Genomic DNA, 19,523 nt, shown 5'->3' on the forward strand with positions numbered 1-19,523 from the left:
ACCTATATTTTAATTTCGTTTTGTATCAGTTTTGCTAATTAGCATTTTTAAAGAAATGTGTCCAATATTTCTAAGTTGTTAAATTTATGGGCATTTATAATATTTTCTTATTATACTGTGGTATCTGTGACATATGTAGGAAACACACTCATTCTTAGTGTTAGGAATCCACTTTTTTTTTATACTTTTTTAAATCAATTAATTTTATTTTTTAAAACATACATCAGGCTTTATTAATTTTCCCTATTTTAGGTTTGTATTCCATTATTTGACTTCTGATTTTTATTGCTTCTAATTACAAACTGTTTTTTAATTTTTAATTAAAAATTTTAATTTTTTACTTTCATTGAAATAGATCTGACAAATTAAATTTCATATATTATTTAAAGTTTACACTGTGAGAATTTTATGTACATATACTTGGTGAAATGATGACCACACATCCATCACTTCTTATAGTTATGTTTTTTTCCCTTTGGTGAAAACACTTAAGATCTACTCTTTAGCAAATTTCAATTATAGAATATAATATTATTAACTATAGTCACCATGCTGTACATTAGATCCTCAGAACTAATAACTGAAAGTTTGTACCCTTTACCAACATTTCCTCATTACCTAACCCCTCAGCCACTGACAACCTCACTCTACTCTCTGTTTCTATGAGTTTAATTTTTTTTTTAAAAAAGAGTCCTCATGTAAGTGGAATCATTATCTTAATATAATAAAACCCATCTGTGACAAACCCACAGCTAACATAATACTGAATCGAGAAAGGTTGAAAACATTTCCCCTGGAACAAGACAAGAATGTCCACTCTCATACTTCTATTCGAAATGGTGCTGGAAGTCCTAGCCAGAGCAATCAGTCAAAAGAATGAAATCAAGGGCATCCAAATAGGTAAGGAGGAAGTCAAGTCTAACAGCTGCTGTTTAGTGATGATATGATTGCTTACCTAGAAAACCCTAAAGACTCCTCCAGAAAGCTCCTAGAACTGATAAATGAACTTCAGCAAAGTTTCAAGATACAAAATTAATGTACACAAATCATTAGATCTGCTATACAACAACAGTGACCAAGCTAAAAATAAATCAAGAACTTAATCCCTTTTACAATAGCTGCAAAAAAGTAAAACAAAATACTTAGGAATATATCTAACCAAGGAGGTGAAAGACCTCTATGAGGAAAACTACAAACATTGCTGAAAGAAATCATAGATTAAACAAAGAAATGGAAACACATTTCATGTTCATGGATGGGTAGTATCAATATTGTGAAAATGACCATACTGCCAAAAGCAGTCTACAAATTATTGCAATTCCCATCAAAACACCACCATCATTCTTCACAAAACTAGAAAAAACAGTCCTAAAATTCAAATGAAACAAAAATAGAGCCTTCATAGCCAAGGTAAGACTAAGCAAAAAGAAAAATCTGGATGCATCACATTACTCAACTTCAAACTATACTATAAGGCCATGGTCACCAAAACAGCATGACACTGGTGTAAAAAATAGGCACAAAGATCAATGGAACAGCATAGAGAATCCACAGTCAACTGATCTTTGAGAAAGCAAACAAAAACATAAACATGGAGAAAAGACTCCCTATTCAACAAATGATGTTGGGATAATTGGCAAGCCATATGTAGAAGAAAGAAACTGGATCCTTATATCTCACCTTACACCAAAATCAACTCGAAATGGCTTAAAAACTTAAATCTAAGACCTGAAACCATAAAAATACTAGAAGATAACATTGGAAAAATCCTTTTATACTTTGGTTTAGGCAAAGACTTTATAACCAAGAACACAAAAGCAAATGGAACAAAAACAAAGATAAATAGGTAAGATTTAGTTAAACTAAAATGCTTCTGCACAGCAAAAGCATAATCAGCAGAGGCTGGGTGCAGTGGCTCACGCCTGTAATCCCAACACTTTGGGAGGCTGAGGCGTTTGGATCATGAGGTCAAGAGATCGAGACCATCCTGGCTAACATGGTGAAAACCTTACAAAAAAATTAGCTGGGGGTGGTGGCATGCACCTGTAGTCCCAGCTACTTTGGAGGCTGAGGCAGAAGAATCACTTGAACTTGGGAAGTGGAGGTTGCAGTGAGCCAAGATCGGGCCACTGCACTCCAGCCTGGGTGACAGAGAGAGACTCGATTAAAAAAAGAAAGGAAAGACAGGAAAGACAGGAAAGAAAGGAAAGTAAGAAAGAAAGAAAGAAAGGAAGAAAGAAAGGGAGAAAGAAAGAGGAAGGAAGGAGAAGGAGAAGGAGAAGGAGAAGGAGAAGGATGGGCAGAATTAACAGACCACCCACAGAGTGGGAGAAAAATCTTCACAATCTATATATCCAACAAAGGAACAAAGGGCTAATATCCAGAATCTACAAAGAACTCAAACAAATCAGCAAGAAAAATCAAATGATTCCATCCAAAAGTGGACTAAGGGCATGAATAGACAATTCTCTAAAGAAGATAAACAAATGGCCAACAAGCATACGGAAAACTGCTCAACATCACTAATTACCAGAGAAATGCAAATCAAAACCACTCAAGTTCTGCAAGATGGTCATAATTAAAAAGTCATAAAATAACAGCATTGGTGTAATGAAATGGGAATGCTTTTACATTGTTGGTGAAAATGTAAACTAGTACAACCCCTACGGAAAATAGATTCCTTAAAGAACTAAAAGTAGATCTATCATTTCATCCAGCATTCTTACTACTAGGGATCTATCCAGAGGAAAATAAGTCATTATATGAAAAAGATACTTGTTCACACATGTTTATAGCAGCACAATTTGCAATTGCAAAAATATGGAACCAGCCCAAATGCCCATTAATCATAGATTGGATAATGAAAATGTGATACACACACACACACACACACACACACACACACAATCATGGAATACTATCCAGCCATAAAAAAGAACAAAATAATGGCATTCACATCAACCTGGATGGAATGAGACTATTATTCTAAGTGAATTAAGCAAGAAATGAAAAAATAAACAACATATGTTCTCATTCAGAAGTGGGAGTTAAGCCTTGAGGATGTAAAGGCATAAGAATAATAAAATGAACTTTGGGACTAGGGGAAAGGGTGGGAATGGGGTGAAGGATAAAAGACTACACTTTGGGTACAGTGTACACTGCGTGGGTGATGGATGCACCAAAATCTCAGAAATCACCACGAAAGAAATTCATGTAACCAAACACCATCTGTTCCTCAAAAACCTATTGAAATACAAATACATTTTAAAATCCTGCTTATATTAGGAGTTGTTAGATTTTGTGCCTGGAGTTGTTTAGCTTCGTGCAGTTTGTATTATGACTTTCAGGTTTACCATGGGGATATATGTGTTAATGGCACAGAAAACCTGTAAATACAATTATTCATGCTCTATCAAGATGAGCTGTAGGCTTAATAATTATTTTAACTGAATACTGCTGCTCCCTTTGTGCTACTTTACTTGTATTAATGCAGATTTGAGTAATTAGATTTAGAACATAGCACGTTTGCTCGTCTGCATACTGAATTTCAGTGACGTTTCCTCAAGTAAATTGAGACTAATACTGAAATGCTATAATCTTGTGATATATAACTGGAACATCTATGAGCTTTTAGTAGAGAAAGGAAGAAAAAAATCCTACACTGTTCTTTCTTTGCATAAGATATATGCATACACATATATATCTGTATATATGATACTTATACACATGGGTGTATATATATATCCCAATATTTAGAAAGAAATATAGACAATCCTGTATTCCTGATGATAGTTCAACTTATGATGGTTTAACTTACGATTTTTAAAAATTCTGGTGAGTTTATTGGGGTATTAAATACATTTTTGACATGATATTTTCAACTTGCAATGGGCTTATGGGATGTAACCCAATCATAAGTCAAGGAGCATCTGCATATGTATATTTCTGTATTTTAAAAAGCATATTTTTCTTTGACATGCTCTGATGTAACACATATCCAATTACAATCTATGATCTCCCAGAAAATATTAGTTATATTTGTTGAACAATTAGAACACATGGACACAGAGAGGGGAACATCACACACTTCAGTCAGTAGGGGGAGGGCTAGGGGAGGGACAGCTGGGTGGGGAATGTGGGAAGGGATAATGAGGGGAGAAATACCAGATATAGGTGATGGGGGGATGAAGGCAGCAAACCATTTTGCCATGTATGTACCTACACAACAACACTGCATGATCTGTACATGTACCCTAGAACCTAAATTACAATTAAAAAAACAATATTTTATTATACAAACAATATATTTCAGATTTGGTTAGCTCTATTTTAAAAACATGCAAAAAAAAATTTGGTATATGAAAACAAGATCATTATTTCAGGTCCCAGAAAACAAAGAATTATATGAGAATGGTTAATAGTGATTAAATCTCTATTTCCAGCTCCTTAAACATATAGCTAAATCATTCACTCATATATTAGTCATTCATTTAACCATTTGGAGATGACAGTTGTAACTATATATGCTTTCTGGATATCTTTTTCTTTTTCTTTTCATGCCCTTGTTGTTTTATATGCATATAAATTTATTCTTTGGTTCAAAACTTGTCAAATCTCGTTGGAAACATGAAGGACGTGAAAAAGCAAGGCCAAGTAAAAAATTTTATATTTATTAATCTGAAATTCTATTTTGAAATATTAGCTTTCATATAGTATGCTGGAAGAGACAGAAAAGTGGGAGGAGTCATAGAGCCCATCCTTAGTGAGCTTATGCTATTATAAAGCAAAATTGTTACAGAAAAAATTCTAACATGCAGTGTGAGCACATTACATTTTAACTTTAATCATTAAGATTTTAACTAACAGAATAACAGAGGGTTGAAATGGATTTTTAAAACTAGAATGATGAAACTAATGAAAAAATGCTGAAATAAAATTTCTAAATTAGATGCAAGACTGGATTACACCCTGTAGTAAGATAAAAGCTTTTTTTTTGTGTGAGTGTTCTCTCTCCTGCATATCAAAAACTGTGACATGTCTAATATATATTACCCTAAATTTACACTGTCATGTTGGTCTGTCATGTTATGCTAGCAGAAGATATGAGTCCTGGGTCAAAGAGAAAGGAGTTTATTACTATGGAACAATGGGCAATATAAGTATTAGCCTATTTTCATCAATTCTTTTATGCCCCCAAGTTTTATGGGACCCAGAGAGATGCTGGACAAATAGGGGATTATGTTAAAGGAGAATTCTGAACTTAGAAAACTCGAATCTTTTATAATAAGTGGTAAGAAGGCCTATCATTTTACTCCAGAGGGAACAATTATGTTTATTATACTAGAGAGTAAGTGTGAGCAAACCTATTCTTTCCTCCGGAGAGTAGCACAATCTTCCTAGGCTGTTGATGATGTATTCTTGAAAGGATAGTCTGGAAAAAGGACAGGCAATACCTCACTTAAAAGTTATGTAGAAAAGTAAAAGACAAATAGAGATTTGTTCTATACCATCATGGATTCTGGCAAATTTTCCCATGAGTATGCCACTCTGTTGGTGACTGTGATTAATCTGACAGAAGCTGGGAATAAGTGTATCTAATTGTCTTACAAGAGGATTTAATTAAGGCTACTACCAATAGGATTCAAATCAGCAGCTGTTGACCTTCTGTGTTGAGCTTAACTATGCTTCCCAGGGTCCAACATTTACCAAAAGAATAAAAGTCATAAGCTATTACAGTCTATTTTAGAAGGCCATGTGGCTCTCTTCCTAAGTTTCTGTATTGATAGCTCCAGTTGACCTGAGACATTAATACAGTTACAGAAGCAATTGCACAGATCTCATCTTGGTTTGTACCTATCTATCCATAACAAACCTGGCTGGTAAATTGAACTGATCTGATGACTTCCAGGACTAAAGTGGTGTCATTGACTACTTCAGTTAAAGTAAGTAACAAATTTCATACCGCCTTTTCTAATTGGATTACCACACTCTAGGGACAACTGCTTACAGAAGGTACAAAAATAACAAGTCAATTATCCCTCTAGGTAGCTCCTCCACGTAACCACGTGTAGTTCCATTTTAGAGAGGTTTCTATGGTCATCTAAGAACCACATTATAATGCACTGTTGGTGTTTCCTTTAACATTAGGAAATTTCTTATAACCACCACCAAGGCACAAGTCACAGTATTTTTGGGAGGGAGAGAAGTTAATGTCTGGCTTCCATATAAGACGTATAGTTTCAAGAATGCATGTGGTGCCACTGGAAATAAGGGTTTGCTAACAACCTGCATCAGTAGGGGAAGAATTTTATGGTGTCTTCAACATGACCTCCTGGCCAGCTGATAAACTATAAGATTCTTAATTCAATTTTAATAATCGAGTCTAGTTATGATTTTTGGAGGGACTTCCTGAGGGCACTCTATTCAAAATGCCCTATTTACTCATGCCACCAACTGGGTGACATTTGTCCAACACATGAGTGGTTGAGTAGTGGCTATTGGAATGGGAGTAGGGAAGACATCTGGAGATACTGATGGGTTTTGCCTGAAGTGTTTCTGGCAGATTTCTTGAAAGGATTAAGGGAAATGGCTATCATAAAATACAGTCAGAGGGTTGAGAGTAGTGATTAGACAGACCCATGAATCAATTAAATTCTAAACACTTAACAACGGTTTAGGAGAAAAACATGTTTTTAATAACAAGGGTGGCTACAAGATGTTCTGATGAAAGATCATTAATGCCTCACTTACTCCATACCTCCAAGATGTAAAATATTTTTTCCTCATATGCCTGGGTTGTTTCCTCCACTATTACTAAACAAACAAACAAGCAAGTATGTCCTAATCCAATAGCTATAATTTCACTTCTTCCCATCATCTCCAGTTTGCAACAAGATATAGAGGGAAAGTGTGTGAGTTAAAGGACATTTTTATAAAATTAATGGAGACCTACCTATATTCAACCAATATAGGGAGACTCAGTGAGCATTGTATTCAACATAGTAGTCATTATTTTTATGATGTGGAATGATATCAGTCCAACCAGATAAGGCAGGTAGCTGAACTAGAATTAAATTGGAGTCCTCTGGGCAGCCTTAAGGTGTATAATAAGAAGACCATCTTCAGTTTGTCATTAGAGAAAAAAAAAGCGTCATGCTCAGAAATAATCAAGACACAATCCTAAAATTTCAAAATAGGTCTGTATAATTCTCCAATACTTTCATCCCATTCATTACCCAGAAAGTCTCTAAGAAGACATGATTCTTTTCTAGGGACAGCTGTATTTAGTGATTAAAGTGTCTTGTTAGGATGTGTGTACCAGGAGACATTGAGGGAGACAGAATCATAAATCTTTTAGGGTTAATTTTTGATAAGTCTATATATATGCTCAGCAACATCAGATGTCTACTGATGGTGGTGAGTGGAGGGCCACCTGAATACCTTGATTTTAGCTACTCGTCAAGTTTTTATTTTATAATAAAAAGTGTACCATTATCAGTCTTAATCATCTGGAGAGCCAAACATATGACACAGATTAGTTCCAGTTGTCATAACCGCGTGGCCAGAGTTAAGTGATTAGAAGTACAGAACATAACAAGAAAAAGTGTCAGTTTGCAATGAAGCATCACCAATAGCCCTGAGAAAGAATCAAAGGTTCGTTAAATTCAATCTGCTAGCAGTAGATGGGAGTAACGCTCCATGCAGTGTGACATCCCTTATTAGGAGACAAATGTGTTAAAGAAGTTGCAAGGGAAATTAGAAAATACTTTAGGGTGAAAGAAAATGAAAACACAACATTCCAAACTTATTGAATGTAGAGACAGTAGTACTAAGAGAGAGTTCATATCTGTTAATGTCTATATTAAAAAAGAAATCTCAAATCAATAACCTAAACTCCCACCTTAAACTTTCTCCTTCCCTCTATTTGCTTTGTGGAATTGGGGCAGATATCTGTTGGGACAGAACCTGTGGGGATATTCACAACATAAGATGACCCCAACTGCCACAGTAAATGGAAGGATATAACAAAGAGGAGAGCGGAAAGTGACGAAATAGACAATGAAAAAAATGATATTTAAAACTCAAAAGTCAATTATTTAAAATATCTACAAAAGTGACAAAACTTTATTTAGGCTGATCAAGAAAAAAAAATAAAGCAGATTCACATTTCTAAAATCAGGAAAGAAAGAGGGCACATAACTATTGACCTTACAGAAATAATGGTGCTTGCTTTGGCAGTACATATACTAAAATTGGAATGATACAGAGAAGGTTAACATGGCCTATGCACAAGGATGACATGCAAATTCTTGACCATTCCATATAGTTACATAATGGTAAAGAGTTAATTCCATAAGAAGACCTAACTATTCTAAATACATATGGACCTAACAAAGAAGCACCCAGATTCATAAAGCAAGTTTTTCAAGACCTTCAAAAAGACTTAGACTCCCACTCAATAATAGTGGGAGACTTCAACACCCTGCTGACAGTATTAGACAGATCATCAAGTCAGAAAATTAACAAAGGTGTTGAAGATCTGAATTCAACACTGGACTAAATGGACCTGATAGACATTTACAGAACTTACCACCCCAAAACAACAGAATATGCATTCTGCTCATTGCCACATGGCACATACTCTAAAATGATCACACAATTGGACATAAAACAATCCTCAGCAAATGCAAAAGAACCAAAATTATACCAACCACTCTGTAGGACCACAGCACAATAAAAACAGAATTCAAGATTTAAAAAATTGCTCAAAAGCATACAATTATATGTAAATTAGATGACCTGCTCCTGAATTACATTTGAATAAATAATGAATTAAGGTGGAAATCAAGGATTTGAAACTAATAAGAACAAAAATACAATACACCAGAATCTCTGGGACACAGGTAAGGCAGTGTGAAGAGGGAAATTTATAGCAGTAACTGCCCCTGTGAAACGGAAAGATTTCAAATTAACACCCTAATATCACAACTAAAAGAAGTAGGGAAACAAGAGCAATCCAATTCCAAAACTAGCAGAACAAGATATAACCAAAATCAGAGCTGAACTGAAGGAGATTGAGGTGTGAAAAACTATTCAAAAGAGCAATGAATCTAGGAGCTAATCTAAATAAATAAATAAATAAAGACCACTAGCTAGACTAATAAAGAATAAATGAGATATCCAAATAAACACAATCAGAAATGCCAAGGGTGTATTATCACTGACCCCACAGAAATAAAAATAATAATTGGAGACTATGATGAATACCTCTATGCACAAAATAGAAAACCTAGAAGAAATATATAAATCCCAGACATACACTGAAATATCCTAGCTTGGCTATAATGAATACATTTGAAACAATCCTGCTAACTCCATTTTGCCCACTGTAAGCTATGTAGGGCATTTTGTTCCAAAAGCTTGCCGTCTGAGACACCTGGCATCTTTGTAACCAATTTTCTGAGAAAAAGGGCCCACCCTGTACATCCTGTATCTGCAACTGTGTAACTGTTATCCCACACTGCTATCCCACATCCTGAGTAAAAAAACAATTTTAAGTAGAACTTTTTGTTAGGCACCCCCCTCTCCCCTTACCTGCTCCTTCTGCTTCTGTAATAATCTGCTTACTGCCCCCTGACCCTAAACTGGTATAAAACTGTTGACCGCCCTTTGTTCTTGGACGAGAGGTTTGAGCTCTGGCTGACTCTCAGACACCAGCATAAAGGTGGACTCTCAAAAACTCAGTGTGTGGCACTTCTGTTTAAATTCGCTCGGGTAGAACAATACATCCTCCCAAGACTGAAGGAGGAAGAAGTTGAATACCTTAAGAGATGAATAACAAGCTCCAAAATTGAATCAGTAATAAACAGTCTATCAACCTAAAAAAAGCCCAGGACCAGACAGCTTTACAGGTGAATTCTACCAGTTGTACAACCAACCTAAAAAAAGCCCAGGACCAGACAGCTTTACAGGTGAATTCTACCAGGTGTACAACCAACCTAAAAAAAGCCCAGGACCAGACAGCTTTACAGGTGAATTCTACCAGTTGTACAAAGAAGAGTTGGTACCATTCTTATGGAAACCATTTTTTTTTGAAATGAGGAGGGACTCCTCCTCAACTCATTTGATGAGGCCAGCATTGTCCTGATACCAAAACCTTGCAGAGATACAACAAAAAGCAAAAGCTTCAGGCCAATATCCTTGAAGAATATCAGTACAAAAATGCTCAACAAAGTATGAGCAAACCAAATCTAGCAGCATATCAAAAAACTAATCCACCACAATCAAGTAGGCTTTTTTCCTGGGATGCAGGGTTGGTTTAACACATGCAAATTAATAAACATGATTCATCACATAAACAGAACTAAAGACAAAAACCACATAATTATCTAAATAGATGCAGAAAAGGCTTTTGATAAAATTCAACATCCCTTCATGTTAAAAACTCTCAGCCTTTTCAATTGCACCTGACACAGTGGCTCATCCCTGTAATTCCAGGACTTTGGGAGGCCAAGGTGGGCAGATCACCTTAGCTGAGGAATTTGCGACCAGTCTGGCTAACATGGTGAAGCCCGATTTCTACTAAAAATACCAAAAAAAAAAGTTATCGCCATGGTGGCTCGCCCTTGTAATCCCAACTACTTGGGAGGCTGAGGCAGGAGAATTGCTTGAACCCAAGAGGGGGAGGTTGCAGTGAGCCGAGATTGCACCATTGCACACCAATTTGGGCAACAAGAGTGAAACTCTGTCTCAAAAAAAAGAAAAAAAAAACTAGAATTTCAAGGAACATACCTCAAAATAATAAGACCAAATATATGACAAGCCCACAACCAATATCATGCTGAATGACCAAAAGGTGGAAGCATTCCCCTTGAAAACAGGTATAAGACAAGGATGCACTCTCTCACCACTCCTATTCAACATAGTATTGGAAGTCCTGGCCAGGGCAATCAGGCTAGAAAAAGAAATAAAGGGCCTCCAAATAACAATAGAGAAAGCCAAACTACCCTTGTTTGAAGATGAAATGATTATGTATCTAGGAAACCCCATAGTCTAAGCCCAAATACTCCTTACGCTGATAACTTCAGCAAAGTTTCAGAATACAAAATCAACATACAAAATGCACGACCATTCCTGTACACCAACAGCAGCAAAGTTGACAGCCAGATTAAGAACTCAATTCCATTTACAATTCCCACAAGAAGAATAAAATACCTAGGATTACAGCTAACCAGGGAGCTGAAGAATTTCTGCAATGAGAATTACAAAGCACTGCTCAAAGAAATCAGAGATGACACAAATGGTAAAAAATCCATGCTCATGAATAGGAAGAATCAATATCATTAAAATGGCCAGATGGCCTAAAGCAATTTATAAATTCTGTGCTATTCTTATCAAACTACCAATGACATCTTAACAGAACTAGAAAAAACTATTTAAAAATTCAAATGGAACCAAAAAGAGTCCAAGTAGCCAAGGCAATCCTAAGCAAAAAGAACAAAGCAGGAGGCATCATGCTATCACAGGGCTACAGTAATCAAAACAACATGAATACTTACATAAAACCAGACACATAGACCACTGAAACAGACTAGAAAGCCCATAAATATGGCTGCACACATACAACCATCTGAACTTGATGAATCTGACGAAAACAAGCAATGGGAAAAAAAGCTCCCTATTTAACAAATGATGTGGAGACAACTGGCTAGCCATATTGCAGAAGACTGAAACCGGACTCCTTCTTTGCACTGTAAACAAAAATCAACCAAAAAATCTTTGCACCATAGACAAAAATCAACTTAAGATGCATTAAGGACTTAAATGTAAAACTAAAAACTATAGAAACCCTGGAAAACAACCTACACAATACCACTCTGGACATAAGAAGTTGCAAAATTTTCATGATGAAGACTCCCAAAAGCAATTGCAACAAAAGCAAAAATTGACAAATGGGATCTAATTAAAGAGCTTCTGCACAGAAAAGGAAACTATCAACAGCATACACACACACTCTACAGAATGGGAGAAAATGTTTGCAAACTATGCCTCTGACAAAGGTCTAATATCCAGTACCTATAAGGAATTTAAACAAATTAACAAGAAAAAAACAAGCCCATTTAAAAGTGGGCAAAGACAAAAGAAGACATATATGCAGCCCAAACGCATATAAAGAAGCTCTACATCACCGATCATTAAAGAAATGCAAATAACAACCATAACAAGATACTATCTCTCACCAGTCAGAACGTGCTTCCTGAAGGAATGCTGAACAGTCCTCCCATGTGTTAGTATCATGTACATCAGGCTTTGCTCCCAGTAGAAAAGAATTTTCTAATGGCAAGATTATTTATTTTATGGATGATATTTTATTAGCAGCCCCAACAGAGCCAGTACTTTCAAGTTTATATGCCTCTATCCAAAGGAACACCCAGTTAAGTGATTTAATCGTAGCACCTAAAAAAGTACAAATGTCCTCTCCTTGGACATATCTTAGATATATACTAACTTCCTGGTCAGTAAGACCCCAGAAGGTTATATTAAATACTAGCAAGTTACCTTAAACTTATCAAAAATTGCTGGGCAATATTAATTGGCTTCACCCCAGCTTCCACATAACCACTGATAAGTTGCAAAACCTGTTTTCTTCTTTAAAGGCAATACAGCCCTAGATTCTCCGAGGTATTTAACTCCTGAAGCAAAAAAGGAAATTTAGGAAATAGAGCAAGTTATTTCTCAGAGGCAACTACATGGCATAAACCCTAAATATTCCATCCAATTGTTTGTTTTTTCTACTAAACATTCCCCAACAAGTTTAATAGGACAAATGGCCCTAGAACTGTGCTTCCTAGAATAGATATTTTGCTCATATACCAGGACTAAACACTATCTCCCTATATCTAGCTATTTATCTAGTAAAGTCATCTATACAGGCTGCAGACAATGCAATCTATTGCTAGGTTATGGCCCTGATGTCATAAAAATTCTTTTGAGTAAAAATCAATTCAAAGCAGTATTGCCCCTATCTCTAGATCTTCAGATAGCACTCTCTAATTATGCAGGCCCCTATCTCTAGATCTTCAGATAGCACTCTCTAATTATGCAGGCCACATAGACCATGTCCTTCCTGATGACAAACTACTTCGGTTCTCATCTCATACTCCTGTAGTTTTGGCTACAAAAGTAGTTCACTCCACCCTTAAAAACATGGTCAGATAACAAAAACGTGGGAATATGAGTAAGGATCCTGCAACACCACTAGCACAAGACTTATTTACCCTTAATTTTTAAATTTTAAAGATAAATTTCAATCAGCTATAGGAAAGCACTTTGCTAAAACCTCTCAAAGGAAAGATGTGAATAGTAATGTATGGTGTGTTACAAACAATTTGCTAACATGGGGTAGAGGATATGCTTGTGTTTATACCACCTCAGGTCCTCTCTGGATTCCAGCATGATGCATCACATCATACCACGGCATGGCTAGGACCTAACCCGGTACCAGAAATGAAGGAAAAGACCCTGCAGGATCCACAGCCCGGGATGATGCAGCTTCCTTGGATGACAGAAGTCCCAGACATTACCTGGGGAAGGCTGAAGAAGGCAACCCAAGAGGCTGAGAGAATCCTGCTCCAAACACAAACACTATTCACTCCAGATAATTTGTTCCTTTTTTATTCTGCCACTTTGCCTGCTACCTGTACCTGCTACACTCTATTGAGCCCATCTTCTACATCTGCCTCTTTCCCACCATGTTACTTAGGCAGGCACTCCCTTCCATCCTCTAACGATGCGACTGCTTAGCTAGGAAGGATTGACATACCCCTGGTGGGGTCCCTTAGTAATGGCACACATTAGACTGTGGTGCCAAGTAGAATGTTACTGATTATACTCATTTGTCTTATGCTAATTACTAATTCTAGGATGCAAAGCCGAAAATGACTTATAACCGCTGCGCCTGACAAAACTGTTGCTGCACACATCTTTATTCTTCAATCAACAAAACCTGATGCAAAAATCAGAAAAGGGGGAAATGTAGGAGATTGGACAGGGTGGTGGGAAAAATTATAGGAAAGACATAAACCTTCTTGGAAGGCCATGAGGTTTTCCAAAAGCTCCGGGAAAGGGCTATGACTGAAGGCAGCTTAATCCTCTTCCGTGAGGCAATGGCAGAGGGGAGATAACAAGGGAGTGCAAAAAAATTGATCTAGATAGGTTTGTTTACCTATTTCCCTGAAACCAACATTTGATCATCTGTGCACAGGATTGCCCCCTACTTGGGGAGTCATCGACAATGTTAATTACCCACAAATCAAGTTTGCTGTGCAATATTAGGCCATTTTTACATCTATACTATCTTTTTATGTCTGTGGGTCCCATTTGTAATAAGAATTTGGCATAGAGGCCGGGTGTGGTGGCTCACGCCTATAATTTCAGCACTTTAGGAGGCCAAGGCAGGTGGACCATGAGGTCAGGAGTTGAAGACCAGCCTGGCCAATATGGTGAAACCCCATCTCTACCAAAAATACAAAAATATTAGCCTGGAGTGGTGGTGGGTGCCTATAATCCCAGTTACTCAGGAGACTGAGGCAGAGAATTACCTGTACCTGGGAGGTAGAGGTGGCAGTGAGCCAAGATCATGGCACTGCACTCCAGCCAGGGTGACAGAGCTAGACTCCATATCTATCTATCTATCTATCTATTTGCATCAAATATACATATATAAAATATATTTATATATTTTTAAAATACAGATTTATAGATATATATTTATATATAGATATACCTGTTTATATATATATATATTATATATATATATTTTATATATATATATATAATATATATATATAATATATATATATTTGGTGCAAATTCAGCAACATATAAAAAGGATTATGAACCATGACCACGTGGAATTGGTTTTAGGAATTCAAGGTTCATTTAACATTTGAAAATCAATTAATATAATACATTTTGTTAATACAACAAAGGACATAAAGCATATCATCTCAGTAGAGACAGAAAAAACATCTGACTACATCTAACATCCACTACAAAAATGGATCAATTACCTATATGTAAGAGGTAAAATTAGAAAACTCTTAGTAGAAAAATTAGCTGTAAAAATGTATGGCCTCAGATTGAGAAATACTCAGATCTGACACTTAAAGTACAAGCAACATATGCAAAAATAGATACCTTTTAAATTTTAATTTTATTAAATTAAAACTTTAAAAATTAAAATTAAAAACTTCTATGTTTCAAAGTTTACTATCAAGGATGTAAAAAGGCAAACACATAATGGGGGAAAATATTTGCAAGATCAAAATATCTTATGAGTATCTTGTATTCAGAATATATAAAGAACTAATTAAGTAAGAAAAATAAAAATAAACTGAGTAAAAATGGGCAAGGGGTTTGAATAGACATTTCTTCAAAATGATTATACAAATGTACAACAAACACGTGAAAAGATGCTCAACATTACTATTCGTTAGGTAAATGCAAATCAAAACCACAATGAGATACCACTTCAAACTCACTAAATAATGGAAAAAAAAAATAAACAAAAAGCTGGAAAATAACAAATGTTGGCAAGGATGCAGAGAAATGTAAGAAAACTATTCAAGTCAAATAATTTGCAAGAATGAAGTTCACAAATACTAATAGTTTTTTTAAAAAGTATTAAATTTCAAATTTCAAGGCAATTGAATACATATGCTTGCATTTTTATACCTTAAATATTTCTGAAAATAATGAAAATGAATCTGACTCATGAAACTAGTATATAGAAAATTTAAATGATTCAAAGTAATTAGGTATTCCATGAAAAAACAAACAAAATCTTATATAAAGTGAAATGCCATGTCAGTAATGTTCTATACTTTGATAAAATCAGAAGAAAGACATTTAACTGTGTTTTTAAACCAAAATTATCAAACTAGCCTGATTATTCAAGTGTTCACTTTGATTAGAAACATTACATAAACATGAATCTAGATGTAATTCTGCATTTATTTACCAAATATTTTAATATGCTTCACAGTTATTTTATTATATAGTTTTGTTTATTGTTAGCTTAATGTCCCTTTGTATTACTCTTCTTTCCTTCTGGTGATAGAACTATTTGGATCAGATATTTCTACAGTGCTAACAAAAGAGAGTTCTTTGGTCAATTAATCTTTCATAGTGAACCTAAAATATATTCCACAGATGCTAACGGCTACTATTACAAACAGGCCTTTGTAAATGACTTACTACTTTCCCCATGTGAGAAAAAGGAAAGGTTTTTCTCATTTGCAAAGGCAAAAAGAATTGGCAGCATCAATATGAAAACTTCAGTCGTGGGTCAAAAACAAATACAAAAGCCACTGAATTGAAAATAGAAATGCAGAGAAGTGAGATTTGCTGCCCAGAATGTCAGCAAAAAGGAGAAATTGTAGTTATTTAGTCCTGAACTTTTAAATTATACTAGTTTTTACTTTTTTTGAATGTGAATGATGCAAACTATTCAATTGTGAGTAATATAGTAACTAAAATCTGAAGGCAAAGTTCAAGTTAAAATGTTATATAATGTTGAAATCAGTTCTAATTTTCATATTAAGAAGTACACATTTTTTATTAATAGAAACATATTTTCTCCCCACCTACCTAAAAAAGTGTTGGAAAAAAAGCATGTATATGTTAACAGTGTTGGTTTAAAAGAGGACCAAATGAGTAGACATGCAGGGCAATTACTTGGCTCTGTCCAACTGAGAAAACATTTACAACATTCTGAAAGCTTTACTAGCTACTTTTGCTATTATTTCCAGAATGACTGTGCTTGAGTCTTTCATTCAATCTGAGCATTGTGGATGCTATGTTGGTGTGTTAATTTCTATGTGTGTGTGGTGACAGAAGATGTGTTTTTTGCTACTTTCTTAAGCATGAAATTTCTTTTCTGATTGAGCAGAAATATGGACACCAAAATATCTTCTATGTAACATTGCTTAAAAACCTTCTTCTAACTCCAATGGTGAATCAAAGGTATTATTGAAATATTTTATGGCATATGCCACTGAAAGTCTCCATACATTGCAAAGTGAGGGTAGCTTTATTAAACTAAACTTAGCAATATGGAAAATAAAACAGACACTGGGTGACCTAAGAAACTGGAGTTCAAAGATAATAAAACTTATAGATTCCTTATGCAATCAACTATATTGCACAGCTTTTTTTTTTTTTTTTTTTTTTTTTGAGACGGAGTTTCGCTCTTGTTACCCAGGCTGGAGTGCAATGGCGCTCACCGCAACCTCCACCTCCTGGGTTCAAGCAATTCTCCTGCCTTAGCCTCCTGAGTAGCTGGGACTACAGGCGCGTGCCACCATGCCCAGCTAATTTTTGTATTTTTAGTAGAGACGGGGTTTCACCACGTTGACCAGGAAGGTCTCGATCTCTTGACCTCGTGATCCACCTGCTTCGGCCTCCCAAAGTGCTGGAATTACAGGCGTGAGCCACCGCGCCCAGCCTTATTGCACAGCTTTTTGAGCAGTGCTAACTTCTACATTACAGCATTAAAGAAACAACTCTAAACATAATATGTTCACCGATACACTTGTTACTACTTCTGAAAGTATGTAAGAGCTAGGGACCATGGGCTACATAACTTCTTTCTCAGAAATATAAATGTGGCTTATATAACATCATAGTTCAGTTGCTGAAAACCACTTAAAATGTAGGCACAGTGGCTTTAGGGATTACACGAACTTTTCAGTGCATTTCAGATCATCTTGAACTCATTTAGTGAAATCTAACATTTAATGAGGAAGACTTTATATTACCAAATTTGAGAAATAGTATGTGGCCCAGTGAAATAAAATCAAGCACTTTATTGAAGTCACAGATGTCTACTTCCACACTACATGCTGTGTAATGTAGAATTCTATTCACTGTGTTTTCCCTTTTTTCATTCTCTCTTTCATCACTCAAATTTAGAATTCCTTCTTTGCTATTAAATTTATTGAATTTACTTTCATAACTTAAAACGTACGTTGTATGGACAAAGCTCAAGAATAGCAGCAGTGACATATTTTACTTTGCTTATGATGCATTCTCAACAAGATCATTTTCCTTTAAGAAGCTGTACTTAAAATACTATCAAAACATAAACTTTCATATGATAATAAACAAAATTGGTCAAGGTACATACTCCCAAGAATAGGAGTGTAATTAAAAATGCTTCTCCAGGCAGCTACCTAATAGTCCAGTCTCCTTTGTGGATCTGTATATAACAGATACACAAATACATATTCAAAGACTGAGAATAAGATTTCAGTTAGAAAAGTATGATGTGGGAAATTTAGAAGATGATAAGACTCATTTGATACAAGAGGAAGAGTCCATGTTAAATCAAATCAGATATTTTCTCTGCCACGGTTCCGGATTTAGGTGAATTATATACTCTCTCTCATTTAATCCTTACTTCAGTCTTGCATAGCGGTAGTATAGATCTATATTATGAAAAATAAAACTGAGGCTAAGCGAGATGACATTACTTTCCCAAGCTTATGTTGCCAGCAAGTAGCAGAACTTGTATTCAAATCTTGTCTTTGTCTTCAAGGATTGTATTGTTGCTTACTATGCTGTCTTACTTTTTGCTGGATTCTAGGAAATCCCATTAACCATAGCTCTTTGACTGCAAAATCTGATTTTGGCACTTTGAGTAAAATTAGTTTGGCTAAATTACTTGTTAGTGAGGTCAGAAATTGACCACCAACATGACCCATGGCAACCACTGGTGACCTGCAGCATAAGGAAGTCCTCCTGCAATCTCCCCTTTGGGAGATTTTTGGATTATATTTCATTTGTTTCAAAATGGGTTAGAGACAAATTAAAAGCATCACAAATCTGGGAGGCATATTTGAAGAAGGCCTGGGATTGATCTCAATGACTCCTTAGTTTCCATCTCCTGGACATCCTAATCCTCATTATGTCAAAAGCAGGGTCTATGCACATGCTCTTCCAGCTTCCTTTAACAATCCCCTTCCGGGAACATCACACATCGGGGCCTGTTGGGGGATGGGAGAGCTAGGGGAGGGATAGCAGGGGTGTGGGGATTGGGGAGAGATAACATTAGGAGAAATACCTAATGTAGATGACGGGGGGATGGATGCAGCAAAGCACCATGGCAGGTGTATACCTGTGTAATGATCCTGCACGATCTGCACATGTACCCCACATCTTAAAGTATGTATTTTAAAAAGTCTCTGCCCATAGTTTGCGTGGCAAATGTTTTGTCATCCTTCAGGTCTCAGTCATATGTCATCTCTTTAAAGAATATATACGTGTGTGTGTGTGTGTGTGTGTGTGTGTGTGTGTGTGTGTGTGTGTATTTATTTATTTTTTTATTTTTGAGACAGAGGCTTGCTCTGTGGCCAGACTAAAATGCAGTGGCCTGATCTGTGTTCACTGCAACATCTGCTTCCTGGGTTCAAGCGAGTCTCCTGCCTCAGCCTCCTGAGTAGCTGGGACTACAGGTGACTGTC

The 19,523-nt window shown here is 35.9% G+C and overlaps 1 long non-coding RNA gene and 1 other non-coding gene across 3 annotated transcripts in view; one reads left to right on the forward strand and one right to left on the reverse strand.

Annotated features, from left to right (window-relative positions):
• The window catches only part of LOC141585164 (uncharacterized), a 458,381-nt gene that overhangs the window by 74,865 nt on the left and 363,993 nt on the right, over positions 1-19,523 (reverse strand). The gene's annotated exons all lie outside the window — the stretch shown is intronic.
• LOC120365142 (U6 spliceosomal RNA) lies at positions 8,223-8,328 on the forward strand. Its single transcript, XR_005580161.1, has one exon. It is a non-coding gene; the product is annotated as a U6 spliceosomal RNA (small nuclear RNA).

Source organism: Saimiri boliviensis, chromosome 7, assembly GCF_048565385.1.
Source record: "Saimiri boliviensis isolate mSaiBol1 chromosome 7, mSaiBol1.pri, whole genome shotgun sequence".
NCBI classification, from domain to species: Eukaryota; Metazoa; Chordata; class Mammalia; order Primates; family Cebidae; genus Saimiri; species Saimiri boliviensis.